This window comes from Oncorhynchus clarkii, chromosome 4, assembly GCF_045791955.1.
Source record: "Oncorhynchus clarkii lewisi isolate Uvic-CL-2024 chromosome 4, UVic_Ocla_1.0, whole genome shotgun sequence".
NCBI classification, from domain to species: domain Eukaryota; kingdom Metazoa; phylum Chordata; class Actinopteri; order Salmoniformes; family Salmonidae; genus Oncorhynchus; species Oncorhynchus clarkii.
Window position 1 is genome coordinate 76,522,625 of NC_092150.1, and position 26,581 is coordinate 76,549,205.

Below are 26,581 nucleotides of genomic sequence, written 5' to 3' on the forward strand. Positions count from 1 at the left end.
GACAGGGTTCTGATCATGTCTGATGAACTGAAACGTTAGCAGCATTTAAATTACAGTCTAAAAGGTTATGGGAACCTCTGCTCTCGGGTAATGTTTTCTGAGGACACCGACGCCTCAATGCTCCCGTCAAACCCCCGCCATTTCCTCCTACCAGCAGCTCCGGGGGATGAGTCATGAAAACTTTGCAAGTAAGCATCGTTCAGGAAGTTCCTTCCTTGTCTAATATTTTCTGAGGGGATGTTGGAGTCAAAACCCTCTTCCACAACCCTGCCGTGCACCCCCAACCCGCCGCCACCCCCCTAAGACGAGTTATCAAAAAGAGGAGTAGATGAAATGCAGCTTTGGACAGTGTGGAGGGTGTGAAGACTAACTCCTTTTGTGATGCTTTGTGACAGAGAGACAGTTCTATGAGTTGAGGTTGGGAGAGCTTTTTGGTCCAAAGTTGTCAGACCCTCTCTGCATTCTGCTCAGGGAACGTGCTCATTCTCTGATGACACGTACGGCATCCTGAATGAGATGTCAGGGTTTTTTTATGTCCGAGACATAAGATATGGCGCTTCACTCGCTGCTCTGGACTGTGGCCCCTAGATATGACAGGGGGTATGGGGGAAGGTGGAGAGAAAGAGAGAGAGAGAAATTGAGAAAAGTTATTTGAATTAAGTGTGTAACAGAGAGTGATGCTGATCTAAGGTCAGTGTTGTATTGTTCCCCTATAATGGTTCAGATTATTTAGGAGAGAGTAAACAGATCCTAGATCTGTGCCTTTGTACAACCTCCCTCTGGTTCTTCATAGACATCTTACCGCCACAGAGCCTTTTGGGACATGTAATGCATCATGAGTCTGGTCTCTTGCCATGTAACACCACAATATTTATGTCAGAGATTAGTCTTGTAGCAGCTCCTCATAGAAAACAATGTGTCACACTTCACTTAGTTTACTTTAAGTTTGTTTCTAACTCTTCAATTGAAATCGGCGCTCTTAGTCCATAATTGAGTGTGAATGATGATGTGCAGAGCGTGTGAAACCCAAGCCGTTTCCCTCAGACATTAAAATGAAGGGCTATCATCACACACTACATGACCAAATGTATGTCGACCCCTGCTCATCAAACATCTCATTCCAAAATCATGGTCATTAATATGGAGTTGCTCCCCTCCTTTGCTGCTATAACAGCCTCCACTCTTCTGGGAAGGCTTTCCATTGGATGTTGGAACATTGCTGCTACAACAGCCTCCACTCTTCTGGGAAGGCTTTCCGTTGGATGTTGGAACATTGCTGCTACAACAGCCTCCACTCTTCTGGGAAGGCTTTCCATTGGATGTTGGAACATTGCTGCTACAACAGCCTCCACTCTTCTGGGAAGGCTTTCCATTGGATGTTGGAACATTGCTGTGGGGACTTGCTTCTATTCAGCCACAAGAGCTTTAGTGAGGTCGGGCACTGATGTTGGGCGATTAGTCCTGGCACGCAGTCGGCATTCCTAGTCATCTCAAAGGTGTCCGATGGGGTTGAAGTCAGGGCTCTGTTCAGGACAGTCAAGTTCTTCCACACCGATGTCATCAAACCATTTCTGTATGGACCTTGCTTTGTGCACGGGGGCATTGTCATGCTAAAACAGGAAAGATCCTTACCCAAACTGTTGCCACAAAGTTGGAAGCACAGAATCGTCTCGAATGTCATTTCTTAAGAGGCCTACCCCCAACCACGAAAAACAGCCCCAGACCATTATTCATCCTCCACCAAACTTTACAGCTGGCACTATGCATTCGGGCAGGTAGCGTTCTCCTGGCATCCGCCAAACCCAGGTTCGTCCATCGGACTGCCAGATGGTGAAGCGTGATTCATCGCTCCAGCCGACGCTTGGCATTGTGCATGGTCATCTGAGGCATATGTGCGGCTGCTCGGAAGTGGAAACCCATTTCATGAAGCTCCAGACGGACAGTTCTTGTGCTGACGTTTGGAACTCGGTAGTGTGTGTTGCAACCGGGGACAGACTATTTTTGCATGCTACGTGCTTCAGCACTCGGCGGTCCCGTTCTGTGAGCTTGTGTGTCCTACCACTTTGTGGCTGAGCCGTTGTTACTCCTAGACGTTTCCAATTCACAATAACAGCACATGCAGTTGACTGGGGCAGCTTTAGCAGGGCAGAAATTTGATGAACTGACTTGTTGGAAAGGTGTCATGCATGGCTGTGTGCTCAATTTTTATACACCTGTCAGCAGCGGGTGTGGCTGATGTAGCTGAATCCACTCATTTGAACAGGTGTCCACCTATGTTTGTATATATAGGGTATGTTACGGTTTATGTCCTACCCTTTAGAAAATGGCTTAATATGTGCCCTGAATATTACTCCGTCACAAACACACACACACTCCATCTCATGCTGCTCTGGGGTTAATGGAAAGCTGTAATGGACAATTTTAAATGAGAGATGATTAAGCCCACACAAGCTCTATAACACACACATACATGCACACACACACACACACACACACACACACACACACACACACACACACACACACACACACACACACACACCTCTCACCATCCTACCACCATCTATTCTCACACACCATGGTCAGTGACGTGGCGCCTGACAGATGACCAATAATTATCTGACCTTATCCGCTGGGCCTCATGGGTCGGAGGAGAGGAGAGGTGAGGAGAGAAAAGAGAGTAAGAGAGAAGACAAAGAGAAAATTAGAGGAAGAGGAGAGAAGAGAGGAAGAGGAGATGGAGGAAGAGGAGATGGAGATAGAGGAGAGGAGAGAGGAAGATGAGAGAGGAAAGAGGAAAGATGAGAGCGAGGAAGAGGGTATAGAGGAACAGGTGAGGAGAGAGAGGAAAAGCAGAGAGAAGGAGAGGAGTGAGAGGAAGAGGAGAGAGATGAAGAAAGGGGAAGAGGGAAGAAGAGAGAGCATAGCCATAGGTGTCGGTTTTGCCAACACCTGCTCTCCCAGCTTCAATTCCACAGTATCAGGGGTCTCTCTCGCTCTCTCTCTCTCTATCACAGCTATACCCAGTATGCTGTGAACACGTCTTCTTAGTTAACTGGCTCTGAGCCAGACGTACACTAACATCATTAGCTCCCCCATCACCAATCCTACTAATCACTCGTGATATGAGGCATCTTAGGGAGAGACGGAGCTGCAGTTTCTGTAGGAAAACTGCAGAGCCAGAATAGAAGGAGAAAGGGTCTCTGGGTTTTAGGGGAGACTGCAGAGCCAGAGCCAGAATAGAAGGAGAAAGGGTCTCTGGGTTTTAGGGGAGACTGCAGAGCCAGAGCCAGAATAGAAGGAGAAAGGGTCTCTGGGTTTTAGGGGAGACGCCAGAGCCAGAGTCAGAATAGAAGGAGAAAGGGTCTCTGGGTTTTAGGAGAGACTGCAGAGCCAGAGCCAGAATAGAAGGAGAAAGGGTCTCTGGGTTTTAGGGGAGACTGCAGAGCCAGAGCCAGAATAGAAGGAGAAAGGGTCTCTGGGTTTTAGGGGAGACTGCAGAGCCAGAGCCAGAATAGAAGGAGAAAGGGTCTTTGGGTTTTAGGAGAGACTGCAGAGCCAGAGCCAGAATAGAAGGAGAAAGGGTCTCTTGGTTTTTAGGGGAGACTGCAGAGCCAGAATAGAAGGAGAAAGGGTCTCTGGGTTTTAGGGGAGATTGCAGAGCCAGAATAGAAGGAGAAAGGGTCTCTGGGTTTTAGGGGAGACTGCAGAGCCAGAGCCAGAATAGAAGGAGAAAGGGTCTCTGGGTTTTAGGGGAGACTGCAGAGCCAGAGCCAGAATAGAAGGAGAAAGGGTCTCTGGGTTTTAGGGGAGACGCCAGAGCCAGAGCCAGAATAGAAGGAGAAAGGGTCTCTGGGTTTTAGGAGAGACTGCAGAGCCAGAGCCAGAATAGAAGGAGAAAGGGTCTCTGGGTTTTAGGGGAGACTGCAGAGCCAGAGCCAGAATAGAAGGAGAAAGGGTCTCTGGGTTTTAGGGGAGACTGCAGAGCCAGAGCCAGAATAGAAGGAGAAAGGGTCTTTGGGTTTTAGGAGAGACTGCAGAGCCAGAGCCAGAATAGAAGGAGAAAGGGTCTCTTGGTTTTTAGGGGAGACTGCAGAGCCAGAATAGAAGGAGAAAGGGTCTCTGGGTTTTAGGGGAGACTGCAGAGCCAGAATAGAAGGTGAAAGGGTCTCTGGGTTTTAGGGGAGACTGCAGAGCCAGAGCCAGAATAGAAGGAGAAAGGGTCTCTGGGTTTTAGGGGAGACTGCAGAGCCAGAGCCAGAATAGAAGGAGAAGGGTCTCTGGGTTTTAGGGGAGACTGCAGAGCCAGAGCCAGAATAGAAGGAGAAAGGGTCTCTGGGTTTTAGGAGAGACTGCAGAGCCAGAGCCAGAATAGAAAGAGAAAGGGTCTCTGGGTTTTAGGGGAGACTGCAGAGCCAGAGCCAGAATAGAAGGAGAAAGGGTCTCTGGGTTTTAGGGGAGACTGCAAACAGCCTGTTTGATCAGCTTTAAAGTTTTGTCCATTTGGAGAGTCTGTAGCAAAGCTTTATGTAATGTGTGTGAGAGTGTGCAGTGTGTGTGGTTTGAGTTGGATTGTGTGTTGAGAGGAATGAGTGGAGAGTGTGTAGCTTTTAAGCTGTGTGAGTTGGAGAATGTATAGCTTTTAAGCTGGGTGAGTTGGAGAACATTTAGCTTTAAAGCTGTGTGTGTTGAAGAGTGTGTGTTATTTGGAGAATATCTAGCTTTAAAGCTGTGTGAGTGTGAGAATATCTAGTTTTAAAGCTGTGTGTTGGAAAATGTATTGCTTTAAAGCTGTGTGTGTTGGAGAATGTATAGCTTTCAAGCTGTGTGTGTTGGAGAATGTATAGTTTTAAAGCTGTGTGTGTTGGAGAATGTATACTTTCAAGCTGTGTGTGTTGGAGAATGTATAGCTTTAAAGCTGTGTGTGTTGGAAAATGTATAGCTTTAAAGCTGTGTGTGTTGGAGAATGTATAGCTTTAAAGCTGTGTGTGTTGGAGAATATATGTCACACCCTGACCATAGTTTACTTTGTATGTTTCTATGTTTTGGTTGGTCAGGGTGTGATCTGAGTGGGCATTCTATGTTACATGTCTAGTTTGTCCAGTTCTATGTTCGGCCTGATATGTTTCTTAATCAGAGGCAGGTGTTCGTCATTGTCTCTGATTGGGGACCATATTTAGGTAGCCTGGGTTTCACTGTGTGTTTGTGGGTGATTGTTCCTGTCTATGTGTTTTCACCAGATAGGGCTGTTTAGGTTTTCGTTAGGTTCGTTACGTTCTTTATTTTGTAGTGTTTGTATTGATTCGTGGTTTACGTTTGTTTATTAAAACATGGATCGCAATCTACACGCTGCATTTTGGTCCGACTCTCCTTCTCATACAGAAAACCGTTACAGAATCACCCACCACAACTGGACCAAGCGGCGTGTCAACAGGCAGCAGCAGCAGGAGAAGGAACAGAGGCAGGAGCAGCAGCAGCAGTGGGAGAGGCTGCATTACTTGGAGAAGTGGACTTGGGAGGACGATTTGGACGGTAAAGGACCCTGGGCACAGCCTGGAGAATATCGCCGCCCCAAAGAGGAACTGGAGGCGGCGAAAGCGGAGAGGCGCTGGTATGAGGAGGCAGCACGGCGACGCGGATGGAAGCCTGAGAGGCAGCCCCAAAAATTTCTTGGGGGGGGGGGGCTAACAGGGAGTATGGCTACGCCAGGTAGGAGACCTGGGCAGACTCCCTGTGCTTACCGGGGGGCTAGAGAGACCGGACAGGCACCGTGTTATGCAGTGGTTCGCACGGTGTCTCCAGTGCGGGTGCATAGCCCGGTGCGGTATATTCCAGCTCCGCGTGTCGGCCGGGCTAGATTGAGCGTCGAGCATAATGCCATGAAGCCGGCTCTACGCAGCTGGTCCCCAGTGCGTCTCCTTGGGCCGGCTTACATGGCACCAGCCTTGCGCTCGGTGTCTCCGGTTCGCCTGCATAGCCCAGTGCGGGCTATTCCACCTCGCCGCACTGGCAGGGCGACCGTGAGCATTCAACCAGGTAAGGTTGGGCAGGCTCGGTGCTCAAGAGCTCCAGTGCGCCTGCACGGTCCGGTCTTTCCAGTACCACCTCCACACCCCAGCCCTCCGGTAGCAGCTCCCCGCACCAGGCTTCCTGTGCGTGTCCTTGGCCCAGTACCACCAGTGCCAGCACCACGCATCAGGCCTACAGTGCGCCTCGCCTGTCCAGCGCTGTCGGAGTCTCCCGCCTGTTTAGCGCTGTCAGAGCTTTCCGCCTCTACAGCGCTGCCGGAGTCTCCCGCATGTTCAGAACTGCCAGTCTGCAAGGAGCTGCCTGTCTGCAAGGAGCTGCCAGTCTGCAAGGAGCTGCCAGTCTGCATGGAGCTGCCAGTCTGCATGGAGCTGCCAGTCAGCATAGAGCTGCCAGTCTGCAAGGAGCTGCCAGTCTGCAAGGAGCCGCCAGAGCTGCCAGTCTGCAGGATGCCGCCAAAGCTGCCAGTCTGCAAGGAGCCGCCAGCGCTGCCAGTCTGCAAGGAGCCGCCAGAGCTGCCAGTTAGCATGGAGCAGCCAGGGCCGCCAGTCAGCATGGAGCAGCCAGGGCCGCCAGTCAGCATGGAGCAGCCAGGGCCGCCAGTCAGCATGGAGCAGCCAGGGCCGCCAGTCAGCATGGAGCAGCCAGGGCCGCCAGTCAGCATGGAGCAGCCAGAGCTGCCAGTCAGCATGGAGCAGCCAGTCAGCATGGAGCAGCCAGAGCTGCCAGTCAGCATGGAGCAGCCAGTCAGCATGGAGCAGCCAGAGCAGCCAGTCAGCATGGAGCTTCCAGATCTGCCAGTCAACCAGACTCTTCCAGATCTGCCAGTCAACCAGACTCTTCCAGATCTGCCAGTCAACCAGACTCTTCCAGATCTGCCAGTCGACCAGACTCTTCCAGATCTGCCAGTCGACCAGACTCTTCCAGATCTGCCAGTCGACCAGACTCTTCCAGATCTGCCAGTCGACCAGACTCTTCCAGATCTGCCAGTCGACCAGACTCTTCCAGATCTGCCAGTCGACCAGACTCTTCCAGATCCGCCAGTCAGCCGGGATCTGCCAGAACTGCCAGTCGGCCAGGATCCGCCAGTCGGCCAGGATCTGCCAGATCTGCCAGTCAGCCAGGCTCTGCTAGTCAGCCAGGATCAGCTAGATCCAACTACCTGCCTGGGCTTCCTCTCAGTGCTGAGCTTCCTCTCAGTGCTGTCCCGAGCTTCATACACTCAGTGCTGTCCCGAGCTGTCCCTCTGTCCCGAGCTGTCCCTCTGTCCCGAGTTGCCCCTCTGTCCCGAGCTGTCATTAAGGAGGGCAACCTATCTAGGGACGCTAAGGAGGTGGACTAAGACTATTATGGAGTGGGATCCACGTCCAGCGCCAGAGCCGCCACCGCGGACAGATGCCCACCCAGACCCTCCCCTATAGGTTCAGGTTTTGCGGCCGGAGTCCGCACCTTGGGGGGGGGGGGGGGGGGGGTACTGTCACACCCTGACCATAGTTTACTTTGTATGTTTCTATGTTTTGGTTGGTCAGGGTGTGATCTGAGTGGGCATTCTATGTTACATGTCTAGTTTGTCCAGTTCTATGTTCGGCCTGATATGGTTCTTAATCAGAGGCAGGTGTTCGTCATTGTCTCTGATTGGGGACCATATTTAGGTAGCCTGGGTTTCACTGTGTGTTTGTGGGTGATTGTTCCTGTCTATGTGTTTTCACCAGATAGGGCTGTTTAGGTTTTCGTTAGGTTCGTTACGTTCTTTATTTTGTAGTGTTTGTATTGATTCGTGGTTTACGTTTGTTTATTAAAACATGGATCGCAATCTACACGCTGCATTTTGGTCCGACTCTCCTTCTCATACAGAAAACCGTTACAATATATAGCTTTAAAGCTGTGTGTTTTGGAAAATGTATTGCTTTAAAGCTGTGTGTGTTGGAGAATGTATAGCTTCCAAGCTGTGTGTGTTGGAGAATGTATAGTTTTAAAGCTGTGTGTGTTGGAGAATGTATAGTTTTAAAGCTGTGTGTGTTGGAGAATGTATAGCTTTAAAGCTGTGTGAGTTAGAGAGTGGAAGAGGGGGAACTGTCATCCTTTGAAGTGGCTGTACACCAGGCTGGAGGAAGAAAGATCTGATGAACCAACCTCAGAGTTTCTTCTTTTTCTTCTTTGACCCTTTTTCCTCTCCAATTTCGCAGAATCCAATTGGTAGTTACGGTCTTGTCCCATCGCTGCAACTCCCGTATGGACTCGAAGGTCGAGAGGTCGAGAGCCATGAGTCCTCCGAAACACAAACCTGCCAGGCCGCGTTGCTTCTAGACACAATCCCCACTTAACCCAGAAGCCAGCCGCACCAATGTGACGGGGGAAACACCATACACCTGGTGACCGTGTCAGTGTCCATTGCACCCGGCCCACCACAGGAGTCGCTAGTCCGCGATGGGACAAGAACATCCCTGCCGGCCAAACCCTCCCCTAACCCAGATGACGCTGGGCCAATTGTGCGTCGGCCCATGAGTCTCCCCGTCACGGCCGGCTGCAACAGAGCCTGGACTCGAACCAGGATCTCTAGTGGCACAGCTAGCACTGTGATGCAGTGCCTTAGACCACTGCGCCTCTCGGGAGGCCCAGAGCTCTACATTTCTACATCACACAACTGATCTAGCTAACGCATCATAACATACTGAGACAGGACAGCAGCAGAAATAGAGAGAGAGGGGGAGGGAGAGAGAGAGGGGGAGGGAGAGAGAGAGGGGAGGGAGAGAGAGAGGGGGGGAGAGAGAGAGGGGGGGAGAGGGAGAAAGAGGGAGAGAGAGAGAGAGAGGGGGAGAGAGAGAGGGAGAGGAGGGAGAGAGGGACAGAGAGAGAGGGGGAGGGAGAGAGAGGGAGGGAGAGCGAGAGAGGGGGGAAGAGGGAGAAAGAGAGAGAGAGAGAGAGAGGGGGAGAGAGAGAGGGAGGGAGGGAGAGAGAGGGAGGGAGAGATTATGAGGTCTTGGCTGATTTCTTTTGATTTTCCCATAATGTCAAGCAAAGAGGCACTGAGTTTAAGGTAGGCCTTGAAACACATCCATAGGTACACCTCAAATTGACTAAAATTATGTCAATTAGCCTATCAGAAGCTTCTAAAGCCATGACATAATTTGAAGGCACAGTCAACTCAATGTATATAATCTTCTGACCCACTGGAATTGTGATACAGTGAATTATAAGTGAAACAATCAAATAAACAATTTTTGGAAAAATGAAAGTAGATGTTCTAACCCCCCCCCACACTCACATATACACCAACCCAAGCCCCACACTCACATATACACCAACGCACTCCCCCACATACTCACATATACACCAACCCACCCCCCACACACTCACATATACACCAACCCAAGCCCCACACTCACATATACACCAACCCACCCCCACACACTCACATATACACCAACCCAAGCCCCACACTCACATATACACCAACCCACCCCCTCCCCACACTCACATATACACCAACCCCCCCACACACTCACATATACACCAACCCACCCCCCACACACTCACATATACACCAACCCACCCCCCACACACTCACATATACACCAACCCACTCCACTCACTCACATATACACCAACCCACCCCCACAAACTCACATATACACCAACCCACCCCCCACACTCACATATTCACCAACCCACCCCCCACACACTCACATATACACCAACCCACCCCCCACACACTCACATATACACCAACCCACCCCCCACACACTCACATATACACCAACCCCACCCCCCACGCACTCACATATACACCAACCCACCCCCCACACACTCACATATACACCAACCCAAGCCCCACACTCACATATACACCAACCCAAGCCAAACACTCACATATACACCAACCCATCCCCCACACTCACATATACACCAACCCACCCCCCACACACTCACATATACACCAACCCACCCCCCACACACTCACATATACACCAACCCAAGCCACACACTCACATATACACCAACCTACCCCCCACACTCACATATACACCAACCCACCCCCCACACACTCACATATACACCAACCCAAGCCCCACACTCACATATACACCAACCCATCCCCCACACTCACATATACACCAACCCAAGCCCCACACTCACATATACACCAACGCACTCCCCAACATACTCACATATACACCAACCCACCCCCCACACACTCACATATACACCAACCCAAGCCCCACACTCACATATACACCAACCCACCCCCCCACACTCACATATACACCAACCCACCCCCCACGCTCTCACATATACACCAACCCACGCCCCCACACTCATATATACACCAACCCACCCCCCCCACACTCACATATACACCAACCCACCCCCACACACTCACATATACACCAACCCACCCCCCACACACTCACATATACACCAACCCAAGCCCCACACTCACATATACACCAACCCACCCCCAACGCACTCACATATACACCAACCCACCCCCCACACACTCACATATACACCAACCCACCCCCCACACACTCACATATACACCAACCCACACTCACATATACACCAACCCACCCCCCACACACTCACATATACACCAACCCAAGCCCCACACTCACATATACACCAACCCACCCCCCACACACTCACATATACACCAACCCATCCCCCACACTCACATATACACCAACCCACCCCCCACATACTCACATATACACCAACCCACCCCCCACACACTTGGTGTACCCACCCCCCACACTCACATATACACCAACGCACTCCCCACATACTCACATATACACCAACCCCCCCCCCCCCACACTCACATATACACCAACCCACCCCCCCACACTCACATATACACCAACCCCCCCACACACTCACATATACACCAACCCACCCCCACACACTCACATATACACCAACCCACCCCCCCACACTCACATATACACCCCCCCCACACTCACATATACACCAACCCACCCCCACTCACTCACATATACACCAACCCACCCACCCCCCACACACTCACATATACACCAACCCACCCCCCACACTCACATATACACCAACCCACCCCCACACACTCACATATACACCAACCCACCCCCCACACACTCACATATACACCAACCTACCCCCCACACTCACATATACACCAACCCACCCCCCCACACTCACATATACACCAACCCACCCCCCACGCACTCACATATACACCAACCCACCCCCCACACACTCACATATACACCAACCCACCCCCCACACACTCACATATACACCAACCCACCCCCCACACACTCACATATACACCAACCCACCCCCCACCCCCCACACACTCACATATACACCAACCCACACCCCACACACTCACATATACACCAACCCAAGCCCCACACTCACATATACACCATCCCAAGCCACACACTCACATATACACCAACCCACCCCCACACACTCACATATACACCAACCCAAGCCCCACACTCACATATACACCAACCCACCCCCCCCCACACTCACATATACACCAACCCCCCCACACACTCACATATACACCAACCCACCCCCACACACTCACATATACACCAACCCACCCCCCACACACTGAGCCATGAGTCCTCCGAAACACAAACCTGCCAGGCCGCGTTGCTTCTAGACACAATCCCCACTTAACCCAGAAGCCAGCCGCACCAATGTGACGGGGGAAACACCATACACCTGGTGACCGTGTCAGTGTCCATTGCACCCGGCCCACCACAGGAGTCGCTAGTCCGCGATGGGACAAGAACATCCCTGCCGGCCAAACCCTCCCCTAACCCAGATGACGCTGGGCCAATTGTGCGTCGGCCCATGAGTCTCCCCGTCACGGCCGGCTGCAACAGAGCCTGGACTCGAACCAGGATCTCTAGTGGCACAGCTAGCACTGTGATGCAGTGCCTTAGACCACTGCGCCTCTCGGGAGGCCCAGAGCTCTACATTTCTACATCACACAACTGATCTAGCTAACGCATCATAACATACTGAGACAGGACAGCAGCAGAAATAGAGAGAGAGGGGGAGGGAGAGAGAGAGGGGGAGGGAGAGAGAGAGGGGAGGGAGAGAGAGAGGGGGGAGAGAGAGGGGGGAGAGGGAGAAAGAGGGAGAGAGAGAGAGAGAGGGGGAGAGAGAGAGGGAGAGGAGGGAGAGAGGGACAGAGAGAGAGGGGGAGGGAGAGAGAGGGAGGGAGAGCGAGAGAGGGGGAAGAGGGAGAAAGAGAGAGAGAGAGAGAGAGGGGGGAGAGAGAGAGGGAGGGAGGGAGAGAGAGGGAGGGAGAGATTATGAGGTCTTGGCTGATTTCTTTTGATTTTCCCATAATGTCAAGCAAAGAGGCACTGAGTTTAAGGTAGGCCTTGAAACACATCCATAGGTACACCTCCAATTGACTAAAATTATGTCAATTAGCCTATCAGAAGCTTCTAAAGCCATGACATAATTTGAAGGCACAGTCAACTCAATGTATATCATCTTCTGACCCACTGGAATTGTGATACAGTGAATTATAAGTGAAACAATCAAATAAACAATTTTTGGAAAAATGAAAGTAGATGTTCTAACCCCCCCCCACACTCACATATACACCAACCCAAGCCCCACACTCACATATACACCAACGCACTCCCCCACATACTCACATATACACCAACCCACCCCCCACACACTCACATATACACCAACCCAAGCCCCACACTCACATATACACCAACCCACCCCCACACACTCACATATACACCAACCCAAGCCCCACACTCACATATACACCAACCCACCCCCCCCCACACTCACATATACACCAACCCCCCCACACACTCACATATACACCAACCCACCCCCCACACACTCACATATACACCACCCCACCCCCCACACACTCACATATACACCAACCCACTCCACTCACTCACATATACACCAACCCACCCCCACACACTCACATATACACCAACCCACCCCCCACACTCACATATTCACCAACCCACCCCCCACACACTCACATATACACCAACCCACCCCCCACACACTCACATATACACCAACCCACCCCCCACACACTCACATATACACCAACCCCACCCCCCACGCACTCACATATACACCAACCCACCCCCCACACACTCACATATACACCAACCCAAGCCCCACACTCACATATACACCAACCCAAGCCAAACACTCACATATACACCAACCCATCCCCCACACTCACATATACACCAACCCACCCCCCACACACTCACATATACACCAACCCACCCCCCACACACTCACATATACACCAACCCAAGCCACACACTCACATATACACCAACCTACCCCCCACACTCACATATACACCAACCCACCCCCCACACACTCACATATACACCAACCCAAGCCCCACACTCACATATACACCAACCCATCCCCCACACTCACATATACACCAACCCAAGCCCCACACTCACATATACACCAACGCACTCCCCAACATACGCACATATACACCAACCCACCCCCCACACACTCACATATACACCAACCCAAGCCCCACACTCACATATACACCAACCCACCCCCCCACACTCACATATACACCAACCCACCCCCCACGCTCTCACATATACACCAACCCACGCCCCCACACTCATATATACACCAACCCACCCCCCCACACTCACATATACACCAACCCACCCCCACACACTCACATATACACCAACCCACCCCCCACACACTCACATATACACCAACCCACCCCCCACACTCACATATACACCAACCCACCCCCAACGCACTCACATATACACCAACCCACCCCCCACACACTCACATATACACCAACCCACCCCCCACACACTCACATATACACCAACCCACACTCACATATACACCAACCCACCCCCCACACACTCACATATACACCAACCCAAGCCCCACACTCACATATACACCAACCCACCCCCCACACACTCACATATACACCAACCCATCCCCCACACTCACATATACACCAACCCACCCCCCACATACTCACATATACACCAACCCACCCCCCACACACTTGGTGTACCCACCCCCCACACTCACATATACACCAACGCACTCCCCACATACTCACATATACACCAACCCCCCCCCCCCCACACTCACATATACACCAACCCACCCCCCCACACTCACATATACACCAACCCCCCCACACACTCACATATACACCAACCCACCCCCACACACTCACATATACACCAACCCACCCCCCCACACTCACATATACACCCCCCCCACACTCACATATACACCAACCCACCCCCACTCACTCACATATACACCAACCCACCCACCCCCCACACACTCACATATACACCAACCCACCCCCCACACTCACATATACACCAACCCACCCCCACACACTCACATATACACCAACCCACCCCCCACACACTCACATATACACCAACCTACCCCCCACACTCACATATACACCAACCCACCCCCCCACACTCACATATACACCAACCCACCCCCCACGCACTCACATATACACCAACCCACCCCCCACACACTCACATATACACCAACCCACCCCCCACACACTCACATATACACCAACCCACCCCCCACACACTCACATATACACCAACCCACCCCCCACCCCCCACACACTCACATATACACCAACCCACACCCCACACACTCACATATACACCAACCCAAGCCCCACACTCACATATACACCATCCCAAGCCACACACTCACATATACACCAACCCACCCCCACACACTCACATATACACCAACCCAAGCCCCACACTCACATATACACCAACCCACCCCCCCCCACACTCACATATACACCAACCCCCCCACACACTCACATATACACCAACCCACCCCCACACACTCACATATACACCAACCCACCCCCCACACACTGAGCCATGAGTCCTCCGAAACACAAACCTGCCAGGCCGCGTTGCTTCTAGACACAATCCCCACTTAACCCAGAAGCCAGCCGCACCAATGTGACGGGGGAAACACCATACACCTGGTGACCGTGTCAGTGTCCATTGCACCCGGCCCACCACAGGAGTCGCTAGTCCGCGATGGGACAAGAACATCCCTGCCGGCCAAACCCTCCCCTAACCCAGATGACGCTGGGCCAATTGTGCGTCGGCCCATGAGTCTCCCCGTCACGGCCGGCTGCAACAGAGCCTGGACTCGAACCAGGATCTCTAGTGGCACAGCTAGCACTGTGATGCAGTGCCTTAGACCACTGCGCCTCTCGGGAGGCCCAGAGCTCTACATTTCTACATCACACAACTGATCTAGCTAACGCATCATAACATACTGAGACAGGACAGCAGCAGAAATAGAGAGAGAGGGGGAGGGAGAGAGAGAGGGGGAGGGAGAGAGAGAGGGGAGGGAGAGAGAGAGGGGGGGAGAGAGAGAGGGGGGAGAGGGAGAAAGAGGGAGAGAGAGAGAGAGAGGGGGAGAGAGAGAGGGAGAGGAGGGAGAGAGGGACAGAGAGAGAGGGGGAGGGAGAGAGAGGGAGGGAGAGCGAGAGAGGGGGAAGAGGGAGAAAGAGAGAGAGAGAGAGAGAGGGGGAGAGAGAGAGGGAGTGAGGGAGAGAGAGGGAGGGAGAGATTATGAGGTCTTGGCTGATTTCTTTTGATTTTCCCATAATGTCAAGCAAAGAGGCACTGAGTTTAAGTTAGGCCTTGAAACACATCCATAGGTACACCTCCAATTGACTAAAATTATGTCAATTAGCCTATCAGAAGCTTCTAAAGCCATGACATAATTTGAAGGCACAGTCAACTCAATGTATATAATCTTCTGACCCACTGGAATTGTGATACAGTGAATTATAAGTGAAACAATCAAATAAACAATTTTTGGAAAAATGAAAGTAGATGTTCTAACCCCCCCCACACTCACATATACACCAACCCAAGCCCCACACTCACATATACACCAACGCACTCCCCCACATACTCACATATACACCAACCCACCCCCCACACACTCACATATACACCAACCCAAGCCCCACACTCACATATACACCAACCCACCCCCACACACTCACATATACACCAACCCAAGCCCCACACTCACATATACACCAACCCACCCCCCCCCACACTCACATATACACCAACCCCCCCACACACTCACATATACACCAACCCACCCCCCACACACTCACATATACACCAACCCACCCCCCACACACTCACATATACACCAACCCACTCCACTCACTCACATATACACCAACCCACCCCCACACACTCACATATACACCAACCCACCCCCCACACTCACATATTCACCAACCCACCCCCCACACACTCACATATACACCAACCCACCCCCCACACACTCACATATACACCAACCCACCCCCCACACACTCACATATACACCAACCCCACCCCCCACGCACTCACATATACACCAACCCACCCCCCACACACTCACATATACACCAACCCAAGCCCCACACTCACATATACACCAACCCAAGCCAAACACTCACATATACACCAACCCATCCCCCACACTCACATATACACCAACCCACCCCCCACACACTCACATATACACCAACCCACCCCCCACACACTCACATATACACCAACCCAAGCCACACACTCACATATACACCAACCTACCCCCCACACTCACATATACACCAACCCACCCCCCACACACTCACATATACACCAACCCAAGCCCCACACTCACATATACACCAACCCATCCCCCACACTCACATATACACCAACCCAAGCCCCACACTCACATATACACCAACGCACTCCCCAACATACTCACATATACACCAACCCACCCCCCACACACTCACATATACACCAACCCACACTCACATATACACCAACCCACCCCCCACACACTCACATATACACCAACCCAAGCCCCACACTCACATATACACCAACCCACCCCCCACACACTCACATATACACCAACCCATCCCCCACACTCACATATACACCAACCCACCCCCCACATACTCACATATACACCAACCCACCCCCCACACACTTGGTGTACCCACCCCCCACACTCACATATACACCAACGCACTCCCCACATACTCACATATACACCAACCCCCCCCCCCCCCACACTCACATATACACCAACCCACCCCCCCACACTCACATATACACCAACCCCCCCACACACTCACATATACACCAACCCACCCCCACACACTCACATATACACCAACCCACCCCCCCACACTCACATATACACCCCCCCCACACTCACATTTACAGCTAGCCACCCCCACGCACTCACATATACACAAACCCACACACCCCCCACAAACTCACATATACACCAACCCCCCCCCCACACTCACATATACACCAACCCACCCCCACACACTCACATATACACCAACCCCCCCCCCCCACACTCACATATACACCAACCCACCCCCCCACACTCACATATACACCAACCCCCCCACACACTCACATATACACCAACCCACCCCCACACACTCACATATACACCAACCCACCCCCACACACTCACATATACACCAACCCACCCCCACTCACTCACATATACACCAACCCACCCACCCCCCACACACTCACATATACACCAACCCACCCCCCACACTCACATATACACCAACCCACCCCCACACACTCACATATACACCAACCCACCCCCCACACACTCACATATACACCAACCTACCCCCCACACTCACATATACACCAACCCACCCCCCCACACTCACATATACACCAACCCACCCCCCACGCACTCACATATACACCAACCCACCCCCCACACACTCACATATACACCAACCCACCCCCCACACACTCACATATACACCAACCCACCCCCCACACACTCACATATACACCAACCCACCCCCCACCCCCCACACACTCACATATACACCAACCCACACCCCACACACTCACATATACACCAACCCAAGCCCCACACTCACATATACACCATCCCAAGCCACACACTCACATATACACCAACCCACCCCCACACACTCACATATACACCAACCCAAGCCCCACACTCACATATACACCAACCCACCCCCCCCCACACTCACATATACACCAACCCCCCCACACACTCACATATACACCAACCCACCCCCACACACTCACATATACACCAACCCACCCCCCACACACTGAGCCATGAGTCCTCCGAAACACAAACCTGCCAGGCCGCGTTGCTTCTAGACACAATCCCCACTTAACCCAGAAGCCAGCCGCACCAATGTGACGGGGGAAACACCATACACCTGGTGACCGTGTCAGTGTCCATTGCACCCGGCCCACCACAGGAGTCGCTAGTCCGCGATGGGACAAGAACATCCCTGCCGGCCAAACCCTCCCCTAACCCAGATGACGCTGGGCCAATTGTGCGTCGGCCCATGAGTCTCCCCGTCACGGCCGGCTGCAACAGAGCCTGGACTCGAACCAGGATCTCTAGTGGCACAGCTAGCACTGTGATGCAGTGCCTTAGACCACTGCGCCTCTCGGGAGGCCCAGAGCTCTACATTTCTACATCACACAACTGATCTAGCTAACGCATCATAACATACTGAGACAGGACAGCAGCAGAAATAGAGAGAGAGGGGGAGGGAGAGAGAGAGGGGGAGGGAGAGAGAGAGGGGAGGGAGAGAGAGAGGGGGGGGAGAGAGAGAGGGGGGGAGAGGGAGAAAGAGGGAGAGAGAGAGAGAGAGGGGGAGAGAGAGAGGGAGAGGAGGGAGAGAGGGACAGAGAGAGAGGGGGAGGGAGAGAGAGGGAGGGAGAGCGAGAGAGGGGGGAAGAGGGAGAAAGAGAGAGAGAGAGAGAGAGGGGGAGAGAGAGAGGGAGTGAGGGAGAGAGAGGGAGGGAGAGATTATGAGGTCTTGGCTGATTTCTTTTGATTTTCCCATAATGTCAAGCAAAGAGGCACTGAGTTTAAGTTAGGCCTTGAAACACATCCATAGGTACACCTCCAATTGACTAAAATTATGTCAATTAGCCTATCAGAAGCTTCTAAAGCCATGACATAATTTGAAGGCACAGTCAACTCAATGTATATAATCTTCTGACCCACTGGAATTGTGATACAGTGAATTATAAGTGAAACAATCAAATAAACAATTTTTGGAAAAATGAAAGTAGATTTTCTAACCCCCCCCACACTCACATATACACCAACCCAAGCCCCACACTCACATATACACCAACGCACTCCCCCACATACTCACATATACACCAACCCACCCCCCACACACTCACATATACACCAACCCAAGCCCCACACTCACATATACACCAACCCACCCCCACACACTCACATATACACCAACCCAAGCCCCACACTCACATATACACCAACCCACCCCCCCCACACTCACATATACACCAACCCCCCCACACACTCACATATACACCAACCCACCCCCCACACACTCACATATACACCAACCCACCCCCCACACACTCACATATACACCAACCCACTCCACTCACTCACATATACACCAACCCACCCCCACACACTCACATATACACCAACCCACCCCCCACACTCACATATTCACCAACCCACCCCCCACACACTCACATATACACCAACCCACCCCCCACACACTCACATATACACCAACCCACCCCCCACACACTCACATATACACCAACCCCACCCCCCACGCACTCACATATACACCAACCCACCCCCCACACACTCACATATACACCAACCCAAGCCCCACACTCACATATACACCAACCCAAGCCAAACACTCACATATACACCAACCCATCCCCCACACTCACATATACACCAACCCACCCCCCACACACTCACATATACACCAACCCACCCCCCACACACTCACATATACACCAACCCAAGCCACACACTCACATATACACCAACCTACCCCCCACACTCACATATACACCAACCCACCCCCCACACACTCACATATACACCAACCCAAGCCCCACACTCACATATACACCAACCCATCCCCCACACTCACATATACACCAACCCAAGCCCCACACTCACATATACACCAACGCACTCCCCAACATACTCACATATACACCAACCCACCCCCCACACACTCACATATACACCAACCCACACTCACATATACACCAACCCACCCCCCACACACTCACATATACACCAACCCAAGCCCCACACTCACATATACACCAACCCACCCCCCACACACTCACATATACACCAACCCATCCCCCACACTCACATATACACCAACCCACCCCCCACATACTCACATATACACCACCCCACCCCCCACACACTTGGTGTACCCACCCCCCACACTCACATATACACCAACGCACTCCCCACATACTCACATATACACCAACCCCCCCCCCCACACTCACATATACACCAACCCACCCCCCCACACTCACATATACACCAACCCCCCCACACACTCACATATACACCAACCCACCCCCACACACTCACATATACACCAACCCACCCCCCCACACTCACATATACACCCCCCCCACACTCACATATACACCAACCCACCCCCACTCACTCACATATACACCAACCCACCCACCCCCCACACACTCACATATACACCAACCCACCCCCCACACTCACATATACACCAACCCACCCCCACACACTCACATATACACCATCACACCCCCCACACACTCACATATACACCAACCTACCCCCCACACTCACATATACACCAACCCACCCCCCCACACTCACATATACACCAACCCACCCCCCACGCACTCACATATACACCAACCCACCCCCCACACACTCACATATACACCAACCCACCCCCCACACACTCACATATACACCAACCCACCCCCCACACACTCACATATACACCAACCCACCCCCCACCCCCCACACACTCACATATACACCAACCCACACCCCACACACTCACATATACACCAACCCAAGCCCCACACTCACATATACACCATCCCAAGCCACACACTCACATATACACCAACCCACCCCCACACACTCACATATACACCAACCCAAGCCCCACACTCACATATACACCAACCCACCCCCCCCCACACTCACATATACACCAACCCCCCCACACACTCACATATACACCAACCCACCCCCACACACTCACATATACACCAACCCACCCCCCACACACTCACATATACACCAACCCACTCCACTCACTCACATATACACCAACCCACCCACCTCCACACACTCACATATACACCAACCCACCCCCCACACTCACATATACACCAACCCACCCCCACACACTCACATATACACCAACCCACCCCCCACACTCACATATACACCAACCCACCCCCCACACACTCACATATACACCAACCCACCCCCCACACACTCACATATACACCAACCCACCCCCCACGCACTCACATATACACCAACCCACCCCCCACACACTCACATATACACCAACCCACCCCCCACGCACTCACATATACACCAACCCACCCCCCACACACTCGCATATACATCAACCCACCCCCCACACACTCACATATACACCAACCCAAGCCCCACACTCACATATACACCAACCCATCCCCCACACTCACATATACACCAACCCAAGCCCCACACTCACATATACACCAACGCACTCCCCCACATACTCACATATACACCAACCCACCCCCCACACACTCACATATACACCAACCCAAGCCCCACACTCACATATACACCAACCCACCCCCCACACACTCACATATACACCAACCCAAGCCCCACACTCACATATACACCAACCCACCCCCCACACACTCACATATACACCAACCCACCCCCCACACACTCACATATACACCAACCCACCCCCCACACACTCACATATACACCAACCCAAGCCCCACACTCACATATACACCAACCCATCCCCCACACTCACATATACACCAACCCAAGCCCCACACTCACATATACACCAACGCACTCCCCCACATACTCACATATACACCAACCCACCCCCCACACACTCACATATACACCAACCCAAGCCCCACACTCACATATACACCAACCCACCCCCACACACTCACATATACACCAACCCAAGCCCCACACTCACATATACACCAACCCACCCCCCACACACTCACATATACACCAACCCAAGCCCCACACTCACATATACACCAACCCACCCCCTACACACTCACATATACACCAACCCAAGCCCCATACTCACATATACACCAACCCATCCCCCACACTCACATATACACCAACCCACCCCCACACACTCATATATACACCAACCCAAGCCCCACACACTCACATATACACCAACCCACCCCCACACACTCACATATACACCAACCCACCCCCCACACACTCACATATACACCAACCCAAGCCCCACACTCACATATACACCAACCCACCCCCACACACTCACATATACACCAACCCAAGCCCCACACTCACATATACACCAACCCACCCCCCACACACTCACATATACACCAACCCAAGCCCCACACTCACATATACACCAACCCACCCCCTACACACTCACATATACACCAACCCAAGCCCCATACTCACATATACACCAACCCATCCCCCACACTCACATATACACCAACCCAAGCCCCACACTCACATATACACCAACCCACCCCCCACACACTCACATATACACCAACCCAAGCCCCACACTCACATATACACCAACCCACCCCCCACACACTCACATATACACCAACCCAAGCCCCACACTCACATATACACCAACCCATCCCCCACACACATATACACCAACGCACTCCCACACACTCACATATACACCAACCCATCCCCCACACACATATACACCAACGCACTCCCACACACTCACATATACACCAACCCACCCCCCACACACTCACATATACACCAACCCAAGCCCCACACTCACATATACACCAACCCATCCCCCACACACATATACACCAACGCACTCCCACACACTCACATATACACCAACCCATCCCCCACACACATATACACCAACGCACTCCCACACACACACATATACACCAACCCATCCCCCACACACATATACACCAACGCACTCCAACACATACGCACACAGTTGTTTTTCTTTCGATCTCTTCATACTCTCACTACTAGCTACACCATTAGCAAGAATCCTAAAGGATTGCAGTGATTTATGCAGGCAATCATTTGCTTCCTCAGATCTGACAGTTTGATTCATTTCTTATCCTTGCTGGACTGATTATCAGTTAAGCCCAGTCAATCTGAGGGGAGCTCTATTGACAAATGCTGTACCGATCTTATTGAAAGGATTCACAACGAACGGACGGTAGCCTACGTCTCAATGACTTATTGATCTCATTGCACCCCCCCCCCCCCCCCCCACACACACACACACACATGCCCTTCACAACAAAGGATTAACAACTAATTAGTTACAAAAGTCTCAAGACTTATTGGACTCAACATTAATGGAGAATCACGCTTGAGATTGACTCTTGAGGTTTGAAGGAACTCTGCACTCTAGGCTGGTTCCACACATTGGGAGCCCCGTTACTATGTAAAGCACTTTGAGCATCTGAAGAAGTATCCCATCAATCTAATCCGTTACAATTATTAATGCATGTCTGTATACTTTCCAGAGTATTTGAAAGTGACAGGAGCTGCAGATTGTGTGTGTGTGTGTGTGTGTGTGTGTGTGTGTGTGTGTGTGTGTGTGGTGTGTGTCTGATTATTAGGGGTGTCGTTTGCGGGAAAATGAGCAGGCTGAGGGAGAAAGGCTGGTCTCATAGTCCTAATAGGATCCATGCTTATATGTCTTGCTGTGCTCCACTGTGACGTGGCTAAAACAGGCTCCGCAGATGCAGCATGACCTTCTTAATGAACCACTGCACTACCAAGGGATGGAATGAAGTAAAGGAATCAAATATGAAGGGATGGAGTCATATAAAGGAGTCAAGTATGAAGGCATGGAGTCAAATAAAGGAGTCAAGTATGAAGGGATGGAGTGAAGTAAAGGAATCAAATATGAAGGGATGGAGTCATATAAAGGAGTCAAGTATGAAGGGATGGAGTCAAATAAAGGAGTCAAGTATGAAGGGATGGAGTCAAATATGATCAATATGAGGTGGTGTGTATAAAGGACATACGCTGACCTATGTTCAAAGATTGACACTCTCTCTCACACACACACATTTATTCATTCACATATAAACCATCACATAAACACAGTCACAAACGCAAAATAACATACACAGACACATTTTTTAACACGCTCAAATACACACACACACACATACACACATACACACACACACACACACACACACACACACACACACACACACACACACACACCACACACACACACACGGTGTTATTCCATTGGTCGTGCTTGCAGATATAGGGAGATCGAGAACAGTTATTCCAGTCTGATGCATGCAAGCGGTAGTTCACGTTCTGAAATACTGTATTCTATTGTCATATTTACAATGTGTTTACTATGTACATGTCCTGGTCTGTATATACTTTACCTTCAAAAAGTCTACATTTATTCCACATTTTGTTGTGTTACAGGCTGAATTCAAAATGCATTCAATTGAGAGTTATTCTCACCTGTCTACACTCAATACCCCATAATAACAAAGTGATAACATGTTTAGAAATGTTTGCAAATATATTTGAAAATGAAATACAGGAATACCTCGTTCTGCCACCTCTGGTCTCATGGTCCTTCCACTCCTACGGGAGGGCAGCTCCTGCTCAGCCCAGTCCAAGCTCTTCTCTGTCCTGGCACCCCAATAGTGGAACCAACTTCCCCCTGAAGCTAGGACAGCAGAATCCCGCCCAGCTTCTGAAAGCTCTTGAAACCCTACCTCTTCAAAGAGTATTAAATAACCCCCCTCTTCATCTCAACCCCCCCCCCCCTTCTACCTCTGACTTTGCTGATAACCTCTTTATTGAGCGTGTCCACCCTAGCTATCTTAAGATGAATGCACTCTGCTAAATGACTCAAATGTAAATACGTCTCTAAGAGCTTCCCACCCCTGGTTTGTGCAACATTTGCCCATTATTATTTACATAACTCTTCAAGCTGTGTCAAGTAGGTTGTTGTTGGTCATTGCTAGACAACCATGTTCAGGCCATAGATTTTTAAGTAGATTTAACACAAAACTGTAATTCGGCCACTCGGGAACATTCACTGTCTTCGTGGTAAGCAACTCCAGTTTAGATTTGGCCCCAGTCCTTAACGATTACAAGCATACTGTACCCAAAACATGATGCAGCCACCACTATGCTTGTAAATATGAAGAGTGGTACTCAGTAATGTGTTGTATTGGATTTGCCCCAAACATAACACTTTGTATTTAGGACAAAAAGTGAATGGCTATTTTTTGCAGTATTACAGGATGCATGTTTTGGAATATTTTTAGTCTGTACAGGCTTCGTTCTTTTCACTCTGTCAAGTAGGTTAGTATTGTAGAGTAACTACAGCGTTGTTGATCCATCCTCAGTTTTCTCCTATCACAGGCATTAAACTCTGTAACTGTTTTAAAGTCACCATTGGCCTCATGGTGAAATCTCTGAGTGGTTTCCTTCCTCTCCATGAAACTGAGTTAGGAAGGACACCTGTATCTTTGTAGTGACTGGGTGTATTGATACACCATCCAAAGTGTAATGAATAACTTCACCATGGTCAAAGGGATATTCGATGTCTGATTTTATTTATTTATCCATCTACCAATATGTGCCCTTCTTTGTGGCATTGGAAAACCTCCCTGGTCTTTGTGGCATTGGAAAACCTCCCTGGTCTTTGTGGCATTGGAAAACCTCCCTGGTCTTTGTGGCATTGGAAAAACTTTGCTGGTCTTTGTGGCATTGGAAAACCTCCCTGGTCTTTGTGGCATTGGAAAACCTCCCTGGTCTTTGTGGCATTGGAAAACCTCTGAGGTCTTTATGGCATTGGAAAACCTCCCAGGTCTTTGTGGCATTGGAAAAACCTCCCTGGTCTTTGTGGCATTGGAAAACCTCCCTGGTCTTTGTGGCATTGGAAACCTCCCTGGTCTTTGTGGCATTGGAAAACCTCCCTAGTCTTTGTGGCATTGGAAAACCTAATGTTTCTAATGCACATCTAATGTGCTTCCTTGTTTCTATCGTCAGGTACTTCCATGTATTGTATTTTGTACTATTTTTGTCATTGTTATGTTTGATTACAAAATGCAGTCTGATATTGAAATGCAAATGACGAATCACAAATGTACAGCCATCAACATACAGGGTAGGCTGTCATTGGAAATAAGAATTTGTTCTTAACTGACTTACCTAGTTAAATAAGGTTCAATTAAAAAATGTAAATAACAATCTATTGACAGAATAAACACAAATCAACTGGGATCGCTGACTGGACAGTCCTTATTTAAAAACTCAAAGAGTTATCAACTCAAAGAGAGTTATGAAG

The 26,581-nt window shown here is 50.9% G+C and overlaps 1 protein-coding gene across 2 annotated transcripts in view; it reads left to right on the top strand.

The window, feature by feature from the left end:
• LOC139407292 (1-phosphatidylinositol 4,5-bisphosphate phosphodiesterase beta-1-like) overlaps positions 1-26,581 on the top strand; it is a 256,969-nt gene that overhangs the window by 112,511 nt on the left and 117,877 nt on the right. The window lies entirely within an intron of this gene.